The sequence below is a fragment of the Coregonus lavaretus genome (genome assembly GCF_964263955.1).
Source record: "Coregonus lavaretus genome assembly, chromosome: 24".
In the NCBI taxonomy this organism is placed as follows: domain Eukaryota; kingdom Metazoa; phylum Chordata; class Actinopteri; order Salmoniformes; family Salmonidae; genus Coregonus; species Coregonus lavaretus.
In genome coordinates, this window is record NC_140011.1 from 6,289,638 (window position 1) to 6,309,830 (window position 20,193).

At 40.7% G+C, this 20,193-nt stretch overlaps 1 protein-coding gene across 1 annotated transcript in view; it reads right to left on the reverse strand.

Annotated features, from left to right (window-relative positions):
• Positions 1 to 20,193, reverse strand: part of LOC311099376 (GTPase-activating Rap/Ran-GAP domain-like protein 3) — a gene marked incomplete at its 5' end in the record, with an annotated part of 169,741 nt that overhangs the window by 93,294 nt on the left and 56,254 nt on the right. The gene's annotated exons all lie outside the window — the stretch shown is intronic.

Sequence of the window (20,193 nt, forward strand, 5' to 3'; positions counted from 1 at the left end):
TAACAGTATGCCAGTGGAAGGGAGGACAGTAGCAGGTGACCCAATTGTGGTTTGTGACTACTATGATTTCCCATTGTAGCCAATTCAATTGCTAACATAATTACGAGTGTTAATCACTTAATAATTAATAAACAACATTTATATCAGTAAAAACATTCAAACTAATTGGTAGGCCTACTTTATTTGTTACTTCAGTGAAGTTTCATATCCTCCCTCCTCATGAAGGAGAGAAATGAGAAAATATCTTAAAGATATGTAGGTTTTTGGTAACAGAGTTATAACCCAGCAAACCAAAATTGGTTCTGTGACAGTTCCCAGAACATTCATTAGGTCGCAGCAAATGTTCTTATAACACAAAAACTGTCCAGTCGTGCTGATGATTATAGAATGTTTGTATAAAACATTCGCCTGATGATGCAAGAACGTTACTAGAACACATTTTGTCTGTTCTTTAAAGGTTCCTATAATGTTTCATTAGATTGTGGGAACAGTCTGGTGAGAACATTGTGGGGACATCACAAAATATATGTTCCCAACACACAAAAACTGTCCAGTTGTGCGGATGATTATACTGTGTTTCTTTTAGGGTGCAAAAAACATTCACCTGATGTTCCAAGAATGTTCCTAGAACACATGTGGTCTGTTCTTTAACCTTTTACCGCAGTGGGCTAAATCAGGATCACACAGAGTGTTTCTTCATAGTCTTGAACAAATCTACTTTGAAACAGAAGTATACACCTCATACACAGTGTTATGGGCTTAAAAAAAAAAAAAGGGCACCTGTACCATGTCAGATATAGAGTTGAAATGTATTACATTTTGAGTTTGCATCCCAATATTACACTTTATATACATCAGAGAAGACTGAAATATAACAAAACCGTTTGACTTTTTTAAATGAATTATAAAATTATGAAAAATATTAATAACATTCCACCCATGAGGCCACTAGACGGCAATTTGGTAATTTGACTGCAGGAAAGGGCTACAGGTTCCCAGAACGTTTCTTTACGTTGTTGGAACATTGTGGGGATATGACAAAAGCTTGGTTCCCAAAACACTAAAACTGTCCAGTTGTACTGCCATTCAGATAATGTCTTTATCAGGGTGCATAAAACATTCCTTTGATTTTGCAAGAATGTTGACAGAATAGGCCTTTCAGAGTTCTTTAAAGGTTCCCAGAACATTTAATTAGGTTGTGGGAACAGTGTGGGTACATTACAAGAGATAGGTTCCCAAAACACAAAATATGCTCACTTTTTGGGCGACCTGACCAAATTCACATACAAAAATATTATGTTATAGATATGTCATTCTCATTGAAAGCAAGTATAAGAAGCGGTATATATGTTCTATGTGTGCTATTTCAATGCTTCCCGTTCTTGTAAGAATGTTGACAGAACACCTGGTCTAAGTTCTTTAAAGCAGGGGTGTCAAACTCAATCAGCATACGGGCCATATTGAAAAAAACAATATTTTATTTATTTATTTTACAAAAATAAGTTGATACAAATGCGACCCAAACTGGCCATTGTTTTATTTGAAAAAATATGGCCCTTTATAATGTCCACTTATGTGCATAGGATGCTGTATATAGCATTTTAACATATTAAAACAAAAGAAGAGATAAATCATATTTGTCCAGCCTTTGCTGCTATGCTTGCAGATGTGCATAATATGCTGCGACCCTAATAAAAAAGTATTTTAATAACTCCATATAACAAAAACGTAGCTAGGTTGTTGTAAAATGTTAACCTAAAACATGGTTTAACGTTTTTTGCACTGCATGGATCACCGGTGCAGTTGAATGCAGCATTGCTGTATGGTGCACTCAAAATGTCTTGTAGTTGAGTAGCCAGCCTAGGCTACTGCTCAAATGTTGCTCTAATAGGCCTACATGTTTCTCCTTTGCATGGTGTTTTGTTGCAGGTTTCGTTTTTTGGTTATTCACTGTCAAGCTTTAAAAACCGAAGCCAGAATGCAACACTTTAGTAGCCTAGCTAAGACTGTGTCTGTACACTTTCCCTCCTCTACGAGCTTTGAACGAGACACACAAAAGCAGCACAATTGATGTTGAATTCACAGATGCGAGCGCATCAGGCTGTAATTTCATAAAGTAGATGTTGACTCATTTATAGTCGCTTGTGTGTCCTATTATCTTTAGTAGTAATTTATACCCGCGTGTGAATCCTTTATCTTATAACTTTTTGACAACCAAGATGACATTTTCTGTAGGATACAGCAATGACCCGTTGGAACCTAAACTTTGCATGGACATTTAGCCTACAAAACTTTAAAATTTCGGTCTGGTAGAAGATTGGTCAGTGCCATTAGTGATGATGTGATACAGTTCTCTGGCTGGCTCGTGTGTTGCACAATGTTCCACAATTTCCAAATAAGTATGTTTTTATGACGTTTATAGCATATTTGTTTTAAGTTTAACATAATATTCCATTGATGTTCACGCTATATACATTTGACCTTGTCTTGGAGATCCTCAGAACATTTCAAGAACATTTAGAAAATGTTATATTTAAGTTTTACTTAATATTACCACAACAGTCTCAGTATGCAAATGTGTAGCTCCTTAAAGCAGGGTGAAATATGTTTATCTCCAAATGTAATGGCAATTCACATTTGAGGACTGTATTGTAGGTGATATAGAGAGATATGGCATTTTAATTTAAGATTTCTGGGAACGTTCTTGTAACATCAGGTGAATGTTTTTTGCACCCTAAAAGAAACATTGTATAATCATCTGCACAACTGGACAGTTTTTTTGTGTTTTGGGAACATATCTTTTGTGATGTCTCTACAATGTTCGCACCAGACTTTTCCCACATTGTGTTATTACATTACCTGGAAACCTCATAATAACTTTTTGGAATGTTCTGTGGTGGTTGTTACAGATGTTGTGCACAACATTTTAGTGAATGTTATAAGAACATTCCAAACATATTTCATTTAAAACGTAATTATTATTATCCTAATGTTAGATAAAACCCTAAATAGAATTTAATGGGATTCTTAGCTAATGTTCTGGGAATGTTCCCAGTTTGCTGGGAAGGCACAAGGCAATGTTTATTAAACTCATAATTTCTCCCAAACTAAATATAAGTGTTCACTGGCACACTGGAGAAGTGTGCTCTTCACGGATGAATCCTGGTTTCAACTGTACCGGGCAGATGGCAGACAGCATGTATGGTGTTGTGTGGGGGCGAGCGGTTTGCTGATGTCAACGTTGTAAACAGAGTGCCCCATGGTGGCGATGGGGTTATGGTATGGGCAGGCATAAGCTACGGACAACGAAAACAATTGCATTTTATCGATGGCAATTTGAATGCACAGAGATAGCGTGACGAGATAATGAGACCCATTGTCGTGCCATTCATCCACCGCCATCACCTCATGTCTCAGCATGATAATGCATAGCCCCATGTCGCAAGGATCTGTACACAATTCCTGGAAGCTGAAAATGTCCCAGTTCTTCCACGGCCTGCACACTCACCAGACATGTCACCCATTGAGCATGTTTGGGATGCTCTGGATTGATGTGTACGACAGCGTGTTCCAGTTCCCGCCAATTTCCAGCAACTTCGCACAGACATTGAAGAGGAGTGGGACAACTTTCCACAGGCCACAATCAACAGCCTGATCAACTCTATGCGAAGGAGATGTGTCACGCTGCATGAGGCAAATGATGGTCACACCAGATACTGACTGGTTTTCTGATCCACGCCCCTACATTTGTTTTAAGGTATCTGTGACCAACAGATGCAAATCTGTCTTCCCAGTTATATGAACTGTAACTCAGTAAAATCTTTGAAATTGTTGCATGTTGCGTTTATATTTTTGTTCAGTGTATATATGCCTTAATAAGAAAAGGAAAAAAACTCAACTTTCATTTGACACCCAATTTGACATGCTCTTATGAACTTCACATGTTGGTGCTCATCGGTCCTTTTACATGGAAATGCCTATATATTGCATAGTACCGGTATTCCTACAACTATACATTCCAGAGAAAGACTGGAAATCGAGGCTAAAAGATGCAGCAAGGATTTCAGTATAATACCGTGGTGGATGACAAAGAGAGCCAATCAAAGGGTGGATGGTGTCTATGTTGCTGTGCTGTCATCCTACTATGTTGGATAACATCAAAGTGCTGCTAGGTATACTCAGAGGACAGGACAGTGTGAGATAATCGCTCCATCTGACAGTGTGTATGTGCGTGCGTGTGTTTGTCTGTACTGTATGAGTGTTTGTCTAGCTGCACAGAATGTATGTGTGTGTGTCCTGTATGAGTGTTTGTCTTGCCCTCTCAGTAAGTAGCCTATCATTGCTGTTCCATTACCATCTGATTGCAGTGTTGACACCATGGACAGGCCTACCTATTGTCTGCATTATGCTGTGTGTGTATGGTAATGGTGAGTGAGTGATTATGTTATGTATGTGTGTGTGTGTGTGTGTGTGTCCCTTTCAACAGCATCTCTCTGGCAGTGTGTGATTGTGAGTGTGTGTGTGTGTGTGTGTGTGTGTGCGTGCGTGTGTGGTGGTGGATATGACCTGTTGGTGACACAATAGTGATACAATATGGGAGACGAGTGGATCTGTGAATATGAACATAACGTTAATGTTATGAGTATGTCTGAGTTGATATGCCAACATCTCTCCTCCTAGTGGAGATTAATTTAGAGTAGGGGTCGTAATGGTTATGTGTGGCCATGCTTGGATAAATCTATTCAGTATGTGTTATCCCCTCCCCCCCCCCCCCCCCCCCCCCCCCCCACTCTCTCTCTCTCTGTAGAAAAGGGTGGGGTCTGCTCCCGAAGAAAATACCCTCCATCTGTAATAGACTAATCTAATATACTGTCTTATTTTTCTTTTTTTCTCATCCTCTGTCCACCCTTTCCTGTCCTTCACCTCTCCTCTAAGAGAAGGAGGGATAGAGGGATGAAGAAAGCAGGGAGAGCGGGTGTGTCCTGGAGGGGGATGATAAAGGGATGGGGTCCGCCCTATTTCCCTTCACTCATCCACTTTAGGTTAATGAAAAAAAGCTCATCTTTCCATCCCTCCATCCCCTCGTCACTGGGTTTACAGTAAATTGGGCAATGCAGCATAAAACATGTATTTCATGAAGGTTACAGGTAGGGGTTAAACTGTGTTGGTCTGTGGAAAACGTAGAAAAACAGATTTACTGTCATTCTGTTACCAAACTTTACAGCTGCACACACAAACACAGTTTAACCCCTACCTGTAACCTCCATAAAATACATGTTTTATGCTGCTCTGCCCAATTTACTGTGTGTGTGTGTGTGTTTGTGTCTGTGTGTGTGTGTGTGTGTGTGTGTGTGTGTGTGTGTGTGTGTGTGTGTGTCTGTGTGATGGGAAGGAGGTCCACCTCCTTAAATTGGGACACAGTCAGCAATGTTACGAGTGTGTTATTTATGTGTCTAAGGGGTGTATATGGCAACAGCACAGCACAGTTGTGACCTGAATGGATTTCTGTTATAAATAACCCAGGTTTAGCAAATTGGATCCTTTTGGCAGAAGCCCTGGTTTTCAGATGGGCCTGTTACAATCATGTTAGGCCTACTGATCATAGACTTTGATAGTAGGATTCATTTTGGGGCCTCGTTGGATGTAGGCCTAGTACATAGTGGTGAATACAGTGGGGGAAAAAAGTATTTAGTCAGCCACCAATTGTGCATGTTCTCCCACTTAAAAAGATGAGAGAGGCCTGTAATTTTCATCATAGCTACACGTCAACTATGACAGACAAACTGAGAAGAAAAAAATCCAGAAAATCACATTGTAGGATTTTTTATGAATTTATTTGCAAATTATATAAATAAAACCAAATAAGTATTTGGTCAATAACAAAAGTTTCTCAATACTTTGTTATATACCCTTTGTTGGCAATGACACAGGTCAAACGTTTTCTGTAAGTCTTCACAAGGTTTTCACACACTGTTGCTGGTATTTTGGCCCATTCCTCCATGCAGATCTCCTCTAGAGCAGTGATGTTTTGGGGCTGTCGCTGGGCAACACGGACTTTCAACTCCCTCCAAAGATTTTCTATGGGGTTGAGATCTGGAGACTGGCTAGGCCACTCCAGGACCTTGAAATGCTTCTTACGAAGCCACTCCTTCGTTGCCCGGGCGGTGTGTTTGGGATCATTGTCATGCTGAAAGACCCAGCCACGTTTCATCTTCAATGCCCTTGCTGATGGAAGGAGGTTTTCACTCAAAATCTCACGATACATGGCCCCATTCATTCTTTCCTTTACACGGATCAGTCGTCCTGGTCCCTTTGCAGAAAGACAGCCCCAAAGCATGATGTTTCCACCCCCATGCTTCACAGTAGGTATGGTGTTCTTTGGATGCAACTCAGCATTCTTTGTCCTCCAAACGCGACGAGTTGAGTTTTTACCAAAAAGTTCTATTTTGGTTTCATCTGACCATATGACATTCTCCCAATCCTCTTCTGGATCATCCAAATGCACTCTAGCAAACTTCAGATGGGCCTGGACATGTACTGGCTTAAGCAGGGGGACACGTCTGGCACTGCAGGATTTGAGTCCCTGGCGGCGTAGTGTGTTACTGATGGTAGGCTTTGTTACTTTGGTCCCAGCATTCACTAGGTCCCCCCGTGTGGTTCTGGGATTTTTGCTCACCGTTCTTGTGATCATTTTGACCCCACGGGGTGAGATCTTGCGTGGAGCCCCAGATCGAGGGAGATTATCAGTGGTCTTGTATGTCTTCCATTTCCTAATAATTGCTCCCACAGTTGATTTCTTCAAACCAAGCTGCTTACCTATTGCAGATTCAGTCTTCCCAGCCTGGTGCAGGTCTACAATTTTGTTTCTGGTGTCCTTTGACAGCTCTTTGGTCTTGGCCATAGTGGAGTTTGGAGTGTGACTGTTTGAGGTTGTGGACAGGTGTCTTTTATACTGATAACAAGTTCAAACAGGTGCCATTAATACAGGTAACGAGTGGAGGACAGAGGAGCCTCTTAAAGAAGAAGTTACAGGTCTGTGAGAGCCAGAAATCTTGCTTGTTTGTAGGTGACCAAATACTTATTTTCCACCATAATTTGCAAATAAATTCATTAAAAATCCTACAATGTGATTTTCTGGATTTTTTCCCCCTCAATTCGTCTGTCATAGATGACGTGTACCTATGATGAAAATTACAGGCCTCTCTCATCTTTTTAAGTGGGAGAACTTGCACAATTGGTGGCTGACTAAATACTTTTTTCCCCCACTGTATAATGATGATGATGAAAACAATTATGACTAGAATCGTCTAGAATAAATAGATTATATTTCTATCAATAAAACTAGTACAATTATGATGATGGTTGTGATGAGGATGATGACACCTTAGTCCCTAACCCTCCTCCTAGTCCAGAACTAGAAACGCAGTGTTGTTGTCATGGTGACTACCCACTGCCCAATCACACACAATCAGTCAAGGTGTGACCCCAGAGGTGAAAAGTCAAAGGTTATGTAGACTCACTAATGAGGGAGGTCTTAAAGGTTGAGGACCAAAAACTTTTCATAACGCCTACAATTTTTCTTTCTTGAACCTCAAAAGCCCATTGTAAGAAGCAGGGCCGGCCCTAGCCATAAGCAACATACACCGCTAGGGGGCCTGTCATGCCAAATAGAGTAACCCCCCCCATGTTTACATTGCACAATTATTATTATTTATAATTTATTAGCATAATGTCTCAATTACAAGCAGTATGTTGCCCTTCTTTTTTAAAGATCCATTCCTCTGGAATCCCTACCATCACTGCAGCGAGTGCAACTTCAACCATGTCAATCAGTAAACGGTGAGTGACAAACAAACAAGGGGAACATCTTAATAGTCCAAATGGCTTTCTCTAATGAAACATATCTGGACGATGTAAAACCTATCATCTCTCCCTTCTGTTTGAATCTTTCTCCCTCCTGTCTCCTGATTCTGCCTATACCTTCTCTTCATCCTGTTATTGGTTCTCTCCTCTTCCTCCAGACGAAATCCTGTGTCTCATGACATCCGATTGCCCAACAACCAGCCCACTCGACTCGACCCCAACCCCTCCTCCCTCCTATGTCTGACAAACTGGCTGCTTTCTCTCCAACTTCGACTGCCAGTCGTACCCCTCCTCAAGAAACTAACACTTCTCAGACAGGTATTCTTGCTTTCTTTTCTAAAACTTGATATAAAAACTGTCCGTCAGAACAGCACTGAACAAATCAGATTCAGTTGTTAACTAAACGTACAATTAATTGTGCTATATCTTGAATATTACTTAGCCCAGCTTCTAGACCGAGATTTTGTATCTCGGTCTAGCAGTATAACACTAACCCGTCATGCAACTTATTTACATGTCACCACAGACAGGAAGTAGAATGGAGCGTGTGCGCGCAAACATTGACATCCATATTTGGTTTTGATTTGAAGGGGGTGGTAGCATCTAACAATTGGATTTTAATGATTTCCTGGCCACCGCTCGGTGTAGACCTGAGCGGGTTGGATATGTGTAAGCAATATGGGGACAATTCAACCTGGCCTGGATCTGCCTGTAACCTGTGTGTTTTCTTTCTGCATCCTTATCCTTCTATGCCTCTGTCTCTTTCCCTTTTACTCTGCTCCTGTTCTTCAGGATCTAGGGGTTCTGTCATGTTCTGAGACGTCTACCGTATCCCTTCCCCAGACCTGGATCCACCTGATGCCCTCCATGATCAACCACCCTCCAATATCCCACTTTTCATTACATCATCTACAGCTACTGTTAATGTCATGTGGTTTGATCTAATCTGCTAAGGGACCTGTGCTTGACATACCATCCTGGGCACAGTGTGATACGCAGATGCACTACATACACTAGCACTGCAAACAACAAGAGCAAAGAGAACAGCTGTGCCTGGACTTTACCGTCTCCCTCTTCAAGTCCCCCTTCTGAGACTGGCTGCCTGTCGAGGGAAAGTGACCACCTGTAGCATCCACCTATTCTCTATCCCACACGCCAGAACTGAGATTGTCATTTATACTTCTGTTTTCTCAACTAAATTGTATTTTTTGTTGATGTGTTGATGTTAGCCTATACTCATGTATTTCAGTCTATAACTGCCATGTGGGTATATTATATCAAATCAATAAGTTCATGACACACCTGTTCCACAAAAAAAAAATACTTTTTCATATTTAATCTTAAATATTGCCAGGTTGGTATTTTCCCACGGGGTGTTTATTTAATTAATTGTTCTAAATCCCTTTTGGTATTTGTGAGTTCAACATTATTCAACTGTCTGTTGTGTCCTGCATTATGTTCAACCACAAGTGTCCTACTGTATTACTGGGCTATGCCTATGCCATGTGGTGGAGGAAGGGAGGTAGGGATAAATAATCATAATAGGACTAATAGCATACTTTAGTAAGACAAGACAAGGGAAGCTCAAAATAAAATATGCCCGCCAGAGGAGCCAGTTTATGACTTCAACTGATTTGCACATTCATGAAGTGTTAATAGCTTCATGGGAGCTCACTTTGCGATCTGAAAGGTAAGTTAATGTGCAGTTTACACGTTTTCTTTGCTATTTTGAAAACTAAGAACCGTTTAAGACATGACTTTTAATGTTGTTGAAATGTTGAGGTACCCAAAAGTAGTTCAAAGTAATGTTTTCATCTTAATCTGCGGAATTGTTGCGGAAATAAGCTTTGTTTCCATAGCAGGGATGAAAAGAATGGCATTTTGGCTGTAATGATCTCCAACATTTGACGCATTAGCCCATCACACCGTTGATATAGCAACGGATGCTAATAGCGTCTCGAATCCCATTGTGACGCAGGGGGGGACACTACTTGCCATGACAGGCCCCAGACCAAGTTTTTAGGAAATAGTCAGTGTTTCAACTTACTATGCAATTTTTAAATTCGGATGCGCATCAGCAGTTTTTCTCTTGTTATGTCAGTCACTAACGGCAATTCCACGACAACAGAATGACGCTGAGACTCCGATTTTTAGGCCAAACAAAAACCATTGATTTCAACATTAAACAAACCATACAACTCTATGCACAGTCTAACAATCTAACTCTAACAATTTCCACTGAACATTTTACTAAAACGCATTTACTCGAAGAACAGAGCAGATGTAAAGTTTGGTAACAGAATGACAGTAAAATATCCCTCTGTTTTTTATCTGTTTTTGTACGTTTTCCAAAACTCTCTTAAATATATACTCTGAATTAAGATTCAAAGATGTCTGCAGAAAGAATGTGGTGTCAGCTATGATATGACACCTTGAGCTGGAAAAAATCTATTTTGGTTATAAAACTACGTAAGTGAAGTGGATTAACACCCGGTAAAATAATGATGGTAACAGAATGACATCATGGGTCCCTGATCTATGCTATACAGAAATACATAATTATGAATTCCATTATCTTCATGGTGATGTATCATAAATAGGTACACAAAGGTAGAAAAATGTAATATCCTCCTTTGCGTGATTGGGTATTATTCTACACACTGGCTATTATTCTAATGAGGTCCACCCCCAAACAAGACCAAATTTGGTTGATCCGGACCAGACCAAATCTGTACCAATCACAGCTATCTATGTTTTACAAGTTTGGACATCACAGTATAGCACAGTAGAGCACAGTAGAATACAGTACAGTACATCACAGCACAGTAGAGTTCAGTACAGTACAGCACAGTACAGTGCAGTAGAGAATAATTCAGTGCAGTACAGTAGAGTTCAGTACAGTACAGTGCAATACAGTAAATGATACTGTACTCTACGCTAGTGTGCTCTACTGTACTGGCCTCTACTGTACTAAACTCTACTGTACAGCACAGTAATGTACTGTATTGTACTGACCTATACTCTACTCTACTTTTCTTTACTGTACTGTACTCTACTGTACTGTTCTGTGCTGTCCAAACTTGTGAAACAGACGTCCATGATTGGTTCAGAGTTGGACTGAACACATTTTTACTACTTTTCAACGTCCATGGACATTTGGTGTCGGTCGGTGCTCAGTGGGTGAGAGGGCTGGTTAGAGTAAATGGAAAGAGAGGGGGCTCATGGGTAGGTGTCAGTAAGAGCCGGGAGAGGTGACATTAACTGGAGAGAGAGAGAAGAGACATGGAGAAAGAGAGGGAGGGGTTGACCAGACTGTTTACACACTAACTTTGATCAGCACGCGACAGAAAGATAAATAAAACAGTTATGAACTGAACATAACAGCATGCCAGTGAAATGGAGGACAGTAGCAGGTGACCCAACTGTGGTTTGTGACTACTATGAATTCCCACTGTAGCCAATTCAGTTGCAGTCATTCTGTTACCGATTTTTTTGGTCATTCTGTTACCGATTTGGTAACAGAATATAGCATTTTAATAACTTGATAAATCATAAACCACATTGTTATCAGTAAAAACACTATAACTACTTGGTAGGCCTACCTTAACCTGTTACTTCTGTGAACTTTCATTATCCTCCCTCCTCATGAGGGAGAGAAATTAGAAAATACAGCATCTTGGTATACAGGTTTTTGGTAACAGAATGACAAGACACTAGGAAATATTTCTTAAATCTACAGAAGGCAAATAATTTCTGAAAAACTACATATACATGTTGATATTAGTTGGCAGGGGTCTTTACTTCAACATGATTGTGTTTTGATGTATTTATAATACCTTTTCTGCAAGATGTTTTCTAAGACCCCTTTTCCATCTGTTTCACCAGAAATCAAAGCCTTTGCTTATTCCTAATTTTTAAGGATGGAAAATGGTTGAAAAATGTATATATGCCTTAATTTCAAAAAAATATAGACTCTTAGCTTTTATTTGACACCAAATTGTATGTGCTCCTATGACCTTCACAAGTTAGTGCTCATTGGGCATTTTACATGGAAATGGCCCTAACCAGGTTTCATTTAAAAATGAGTAGAATTGCATGAAATTAGTTATAAAATTGCAAAATCTTCTCTCCACCCCATGGCAAAATGTGTAGAATTGCAGCAAACTTGCTTTAAAACTGCAACATTTTCTCTACGCCCTATGGCAAAATGTTTAGATTTGCGCTAAATTATCTCTAAAACTTCATTTATTTTTCTCCGCCATTAAAAAGGGGGGTCACTAAAATGTTTTGCCTGCGAGATGGGGGCCCCCCAACAAAATTGCTTAGGGCACCAAAAAGGCTAGGTTAAGCAGACAAGTGAATTGAAAAAAATTGCTGATTTTGACCAGCATAATGATTTCTATACATGTTTTATCACTTAAAAATATGTCGAAGTATTGGCTTTCACATGCCCAAACACCATCCCACGCTTATAGGCATTCAAAGTAGGGGAAACCCTGATCCTGCTTTTTTTACTGGTAGGACTGGGTCACTGCAGATGAAGCTGCATTCTTACATTGACTGACTGCTTTCCTAGTGGAGTAGAGAGAGAGAAAGAGAGAGAGAGACTCATATTTTGCTGCAGTAATGCATGTTTTAGACTTGATAAATCTTGTGGTTGGTAATTTAAACATGACATACAGCTTGCCATACCTGAGGTTGGTAGTCTACAGATTAAAATGAATTTGGAGAACATATCTCAATATCATCAATTCAGTATTTATGTTTTTCTGAGCGCTAGCACACTAATGTTATTCTTATGCTGTCATGCTCTCAACAGGGTTTAGCTGCCTGGCGCATGCAACTCCATTCTACCGTGAACTAAAAAGCATTCTGATTAATAATTCATGTTATTTCCTTGTTTGTTCGTGGACATTGTCTACCACCACAGCAAACAACTCAATCAATACGCAACACACGTTTCAATGGCGCCGAACTAATTCAGTTCAACTGTCATAAGACGTCGTTCAAATATGCCCCTAAATAGTGTTATCGTTTAGCGACGTTTGGTCACGGTGGAATCGGGCATGGCTGCGAAGCTCCCATAACGGAGCGTATCTAGTCGAACGCTTCTGCCACTTCAGGCTGGTGGCGACTTGTGGATTCAAAGATTCAAATAGTCTCCAATATCGCGTTTTGCAGAGGAAAATAAGCATCATTCAACGGCGAGAATGATTCACAAGCAGTCGCTGACTCAGTGTTGGGAAATGCAACATAAATATAGTGAACATTTGGAGAGCCTACACATGCGTAAAAATAAATAATTCAAACGTTTATGTAACGCAGGTTCCGATTTATAACACTATAATTACATGGTTTACTTTGACAATTAATTAATAGCTCTACAGCATAATGAGTTTGTTTATCTCTGCTGCTTATTGAACATGGTGCGATTTTTTTCTTCATTCCATACAAAAATGCTGCAGTGACAGTAACCTAAGCCACGAGTGCCGTATGACAACACCACACACCTGCATTCAACAGATAACACATAAACACACAAGTCTACTTATATGGCCATAGTAGCTGCAAACACTTAGCTGACGGACCGAAATGTGATCATTTACCGTTGGTTGAAAGTCAACAGTTTGGTAGAAGCTGGGTCCACACTGTTCATGTCCCCCATGCGATACCAGAGAGCTTGTTTTCCTATTTCTTCTTGTTCACTAGGACTCATACTGCTTTCAAACTCCGTATTCTTACTCTATATTTTCCCCACTGCATTCAATTCGGCTCTTCTCCTTCCTTGCGCGCGCAGTGGATGCTGATGAGACTGGCTTGTCCTTGCAGCATGTGGCAGGAGGGGGTTTCCTAACAAAACACCGTGCGGATTAGTGGCGTAATGTGTGTGCGTCTCTGTCTCTCTCCTCTCTCTACATTTACAGTTTGCGCGCTCCAAGACGAGCACATAGCACAACCTCCTCATATGACCCTGGCATTTTATCCACACCAGCCAACATCACTGGGCTCGCTGCCAACTACCCCCCCCCCCCCCCCCCCCCAAATAATGAGTATTCATATTATAAAATAATGAATAGTGCTTTATTAATAAGTGTAATAAAAAGTTGTTTAATCTAACACATCCAAGCAGGATTGCATATATTTTACTGTCAAAATAGGACTCCAGAATTTCCTGATTTAGTTTTGTTTAATAGAGATGAATTACATACATCTTTATGTGCACTAACTAATATCATAGGTTAATACATTTGGGGTTCAACACCTGAGGAAGTAGATACTCAAAACACATGAACTAGATTTCTAACTCTAAATATGTGACCGACCGCCTCGATCCAGTCTTATGTAGCAAAATGTGAAATTGTGTTTTTGACATTGGATAAAAGTAGACTCAGAGATACAAAATGGTATATCATACACTGCAGTTCAGGAACAATGGGAAAGTAATTCTGTTTTGAATGTTGATAAACTTGTAATGCCACTTTTGAGGAAATGGCCTTGAATGTTTTGGTACACTACTGGAGAGCTCTTCTTTGTCTACACCTATTCAGCATCATTCACACCCTCTTAAGCCTTAGCCCCACCAGTCTATTTAAGGATTAAAATGAGTGAGTAAACAACCAAAGATTTCAAGACTAAAAGTGGTGAAAGTAGTAGCCTACAATAAGGAAAAAGTCCAGGTGAAAATACACTTTATCTAGTCCTTGGGCTATATCCTAATCTGACTTTGGTGCAGGTCATGTTGTTCTTCACATTACCGTCTCTGGTAAACATACACTATGTCAAATAAATATACGTTTATTTGTCACATGCACAGGATACAGAAGGTGTAAACTGTACAGTGAAATGGTTATTTGTACATTTACATAGTAGCAATATCAAAAATAGAAAGTGTCCAGATAAAAATATTTTATTAATATTTTATAATTATTAGATGCTTACCCAGACACATTTTTCTAAATTGATGGGTCATGTGAAAGAAACGCTATAACCACCTCCAAGCCACATCTAGCTAAGTGGATGGATCACTATTGTCTAGACATGTACACATGTTCATGAAATACAATAGATGGCCGTAATCACCCTCAGACACACCTGGATAACTTGATGGGTCATGTAATTATCTGGCAAAGTGGAGTCTTTTGTTTAGACATGTAGCTAGCTTGCTAGCTAAACAATGAACCATAATCCCAACGCATAGCTACAGTACAAACGGATTGCCATAGTTAGCCACCATGCATGAAATGCTGTAGTATGAATCTGCAGCTAAAGCTAACCAACTAGGTTCAATGTTAGCTAGATCATACACGTAACGTTAGCTAGCGAGCCAGCAAGCTAACGTTCGCAAGCTAGCTAACAAAATTAGAAACCTACACTCTTACCTGTATAGATGGATGAACGCTTCATGGCAGCATGTTTTTTCTGTTTTATTTGTAGCTAACTACAGCTTTTTTGGCCCGTTGTGTCAAGTCACTCCGGTTCACACTGACCGTGTGCAGAAAGTAGTCTATAAAACCTTTTTCCCGCTGGTCTTTGTCGATAGCGCCTGCTAAATTCAGGGCAGCAATATTGTTGAGAGCAGTAGCAATACTTTTGCAGTTCTCAATGGCTAATGTTATATCTTTCAAAAAAGCTGCGGTAGCAAGGATTATCTACACATACTGAGCAGCTTATGTTATAGACAGAAGCGCGCTACATGGCAGACCAATCTGATTTCATCTCGGCATGTCCAGACCTTCCATTAGCTCACCCAATCATGGCTAACGGGAAGGTTCATGTCTTTTTCCGTGGCTAAACCAACTAGGCTCGTAATTTAACAATTGTATTCTTATTTACAGATGGCATACATGTTTTTTATTAAGGCACATAAAAGTTCACATGTTCCAGAAGGCATTTCTGCCAAAAAAATGCATTTTGATAACAAAATAAATGTTCAAATGCCTCTCCAAATGAAGTAGTGACATGTGACATACACTACCAGTCCAAAGGTTGGACACACCTACTCATTCAAGGGTTGTTCTATATTTTTATATATATTTTTTACATTGTAGAATAATAGTGAAGACATCAAAACTATGAAATAACACATATGGAATCATGTAGTATGTGGGGTGGCAGGTAGCTTAGTGGGTAAGAGCATTGTGCCAGTAACCAAAAAGTTGCTGGTTCTAATCCCCAGGCTGACTAGGTGAAAAATCGGTCGATGTGCCCTTAAGCAAGGTACTTAACCCTAATTGCTCCTGTAAGTCGCTCTGGATAAGAGCGTCTGCTAAATGACTAAAATGTAAATGTAAAATGTAGTATCCAAAAAAGTTATTCAAATAGCCACCCTTTGCCTTGATGACAGCTTTGCACACTCTTGGCATTCTCTCAACCAGCTTCAACTGAAATATAACATATATTTTGATTTGTTTAACACTTTTTTGGTTACTACATGATTCCATAAGTGTTAATCCATAGTTTTGATGTCTTCACTATTATTCTACAATGTAGAAAATAGTAAAAAATTAAGAAAAACCCTTGAATGAGTAGGTGTGTCCAATCTTTTGACTGGTACTGTAAGTCTAGCTTCTTGAAACGGGTCACATACAGTATAATACCCACTGCTAGTTGCCATGTATTCATCCAACAGTAAATGTAATGTCCACATTTTTTTTTGCAGGCGACTACCCATGAGACCTATAGGCCCATTTTCGCGCGCCACTCCATATCTCAAAGCCATATCAAATATCTTGTAAAATAGTTGCTATTGAGTAGAATTTTGAGAGTTTCGATTTTTTTTATATATATTCTTAACAGGCTCATGTGCCATGAAACTTTTTTTCATTTTTTATTTTAAAAAATATATATTTTTGTGTGTGTCAATTTCGACCAGCTCACCCCCCCGAAAAAATGGTCCAGCCCATCTGGCATCTGCCAGAATTGCCAGGTGGTCAATTCGTCCCTGCTCTTGGATTACCATGAATGTCTGAGAAACTCACAGGGGGTTACGCTTTTGAACATTTTAATTCCTGAGTGTCAAGTGGCAAAAAGGAGTCTGGAAGAAAATGTACAGTAAGCTATGCTATGTTTCCCACTCTAATATGAAATAGTCTGTGTCCCAAATGACTCCCTGTTCCCTATGTAGTGTACTACTTTTGACCAGGGCTTATAGGGAGATGCAGGCAGGGGCGGTGTGTTCATTAGGGCGATATGGGCGACGCACTACCAAACGGGAAAAGGAAGGGATTTTTTTCCTAATCAATTATATCACGGCAACAGTAGTTATCAGTGTTCTAATCTAGACATCTGATCTGCCACTAAATGTCCAATCAGGCTAAAGTCGTGCTTCAAATGGCCCCGCCCCTTTTGGGGCGATTTCAGTCAGGTTGAAAATCGCCCCAGAAGTCTCTCATAGACTCTCATGTAAAATCTATTTTTTTCAAATATCAGAGCTTTCAATACAATCTCTATGGGTTCCGGGAGGGCTTGCACTTACGCGCTTTCGTCATACGTAACATAACCATGAACGTAACTAAGAAAAGAGCGGGTAGCAGCGTCAATCAATTCACGTACTACTGTCAAGATGGCTAGTGTTCAGTGCAACTCGATTGTCTCTTTGAAAGAAGTTCCTTTTTGTCGGCGAACAAATCAAGATAAATTGGCAACGACACAATTAGGACCTCCCAGACCAAATTTAATAATTCAACAGGTTTCTACTAAAGGGGGAAAGTCCTACACCCGAGGATTTTCCAAAAATTGGTACGAACGAAAAACCTGGCTAGCAGGCTGCGATGTAGCTAATGCAGTCTTCTGCTACCCCTGCTTACTCTTTCACCCTGAAGGCGGCACGGCAGACAGCACCGCTTGGACAGCGACTGGTGTAACGGACATGCACCATCTTTCAGAAAAGATTAAGAAACATGAGCTGTCAAAGACCCACATGGATAGCTGTTTGAGATTGTCTGCTTTGGGGAGAGTGAACATTGCCACTCAACTGGATGAGGGATACAGGCTAGCTGTCCGCCGCCACAACGATGAGGTTAGCAAGAACCGCCACATCCTCAGCCGGCTAATCCAGTGTGTGAAGTTTTGCGGAGTGTTTGAGTTAGCTTTGCGAGGCAAAGATGAAACTGAGGGCTCCACCAACCCTGGTATTTTTCTTGGACTTGTCAACTTTGTGGCACAATTAGATGAGGTGTTTTATGGAAATGCATATTGTTTATGCAGTGTTGAGGAATGTGAAAGAACACCCTTGATTATTTTTACTGTGATAACTTATTTTGCTTTTGTAAGCCAACACTTTTGAGATCAGTCAATAAATGCTTCTGGTATTGACTTATATGCTGCCCCTGTCTTCATGTTGTTGCTGGACATATCTTTTTTAAAATGTGTGTAGGTCACCTAAATCATCAGAAAAATTGCCCCCCCCTGAGAATTTTTTCAGGAGCCGCCACTGGATGCAGGGTATAGGGTGTAATTTGGGACGCAGACATATTATTGGTCACCTGAGGGACATGTATGCCTACATATGAAGATCACAAATATGCCTCCAAATACAAGGTGTGTGTGTGTGCATGAGATGTGTGTCAGTCAGTGTTTGTCGTCTTGTGTGTGTGTGTGTGTGTGTTCGCACCCACATTGACAGTTCATCTGACCAATCATTATGTTAGTAACTGTGTAATAATGTGTGTGTGTGTGTTCAGACCAGGTTTGGTGATCTGTGTAGGTTGAAGTAGGTAACCATGGGCACAGTGGGGTAACAGAGAGGACAGAAGGGGAGGGAGGGGGTTAGAGAGGGGAAGGAGGATAGATTACAATAGATTACCACAATGGTAATCCACCCTGGTCCTAGAGATCTATAGCAGGGTGTGCAGGTTTTTTTGTTCCTGCCCAGCATTATAACATCTGATACCAAACATACAGACACAAGTAGGCCTATGGCGTTCCATTGTTTACATTTTGGAATCAGGACATTGCGCTGAGACGCATTGAAAGGATACACTAGGGTTGAATGGCGGGAACCTGGTTACCGAGGTTTACCGTGGTTTACCGCCCAAATCCACTCCCTTTTCCCAGGATAAATAACTGCGAGAAACCAGTAAATTATAATAAATTAATTTATATGAACAGCATGGCGTGAAATGGAACGGTTAAATTACAGTGCATTCGGAAAGTATTCAGACCCCTTGACTTTTTTCACATTTTGTTACGTTACAGCCTTATTCTAAAATTGATTAAATTGTTTTTTCCCCCTCATCAACCTACACACAATAACCCATAATGACAAAGCAAAAACAGCATTTTTTAAATGTTTGCACAAAAAACCCTTTATTCAGTACTTTGTTGAAGCACCTTTGGCAGCGATTAAAGCCTCAAGTCTTCTTAGGTATGACGTTACATGCTTGGCACACCTGTATTTGGGGAGTTTCTTCCATTCTTCTCTGCAGATCCTCTTAAGCTCTGTCAGGTTGGATGGGGAGCGTCGTTGCACAGCTATTTTCAGGTCTCTCCAGAGATGTTCGATCTGGTTCAAGTCCGGGCTCTGGCTGGGCCACTCAAGGACATTCAGAGACTAGTCCCGAAGTCACTCCTGCATTGTCTTGGCTGTGTGTTAGTGGGTTGTTGTCCTGTTGGAAGGTGAAACTTCGCCCCAGTCTGAGGTCCTGAGCGCTCTGGAGCAGGTTTTCATCAAGGATCTCTCTCTACTTTGCTCCGTTCATCTTTCCCTCAATCCTGACTAGTCTCCCAGTCCCTGCTGCTGAAAAACATCCCTACAGCATGATGCTGCCACCACCATGCTTCGACATAGGGATGGTGCCAGGTTTCCTCCACACGTGACGCTTGGCATTCAGGCCAAGGAGTTTAATCTTGGTTTCATCAGACCAGAGAATCTTGTTTCTCATGGTCTGAGAGTCCTTTAGGTGCCTTTTGGCAAACTCCAAGCGGCCTGTCATGTGCCTTTTACTGTGGAGTGGCTTCCGTTTGGCCACTCTACCATAAAGGTCTGATTGGTGGAGTGCTGCAGAGATTGTTGTCCTTCTGGAAGCTTCTCCCATCTCCACAGAGGAACTATGGAGCTCTGTCAGACCATCAGGTTCTTGGTCACCTCCCTGACCAAGGCCCTTCTCCCCCGATTGCTCAGTTTGGCCGGGCGGCCAGCTCTAGGAAGAGTCTTGGTGGTTCCAAACTTCTTCCATTTAAGAATGATGGAGTCCACTGTGTTCTTGGAGACCTTCAATTCTGCAGAAAGTGTTTGGTACCCTTCCCCACATCTGTGCCTCCACAAAATCCTGTCTCGGAGCTCTATGGACAATTCCTTCGACCTCATGGCTTGGTTTTTGCTCTGACATG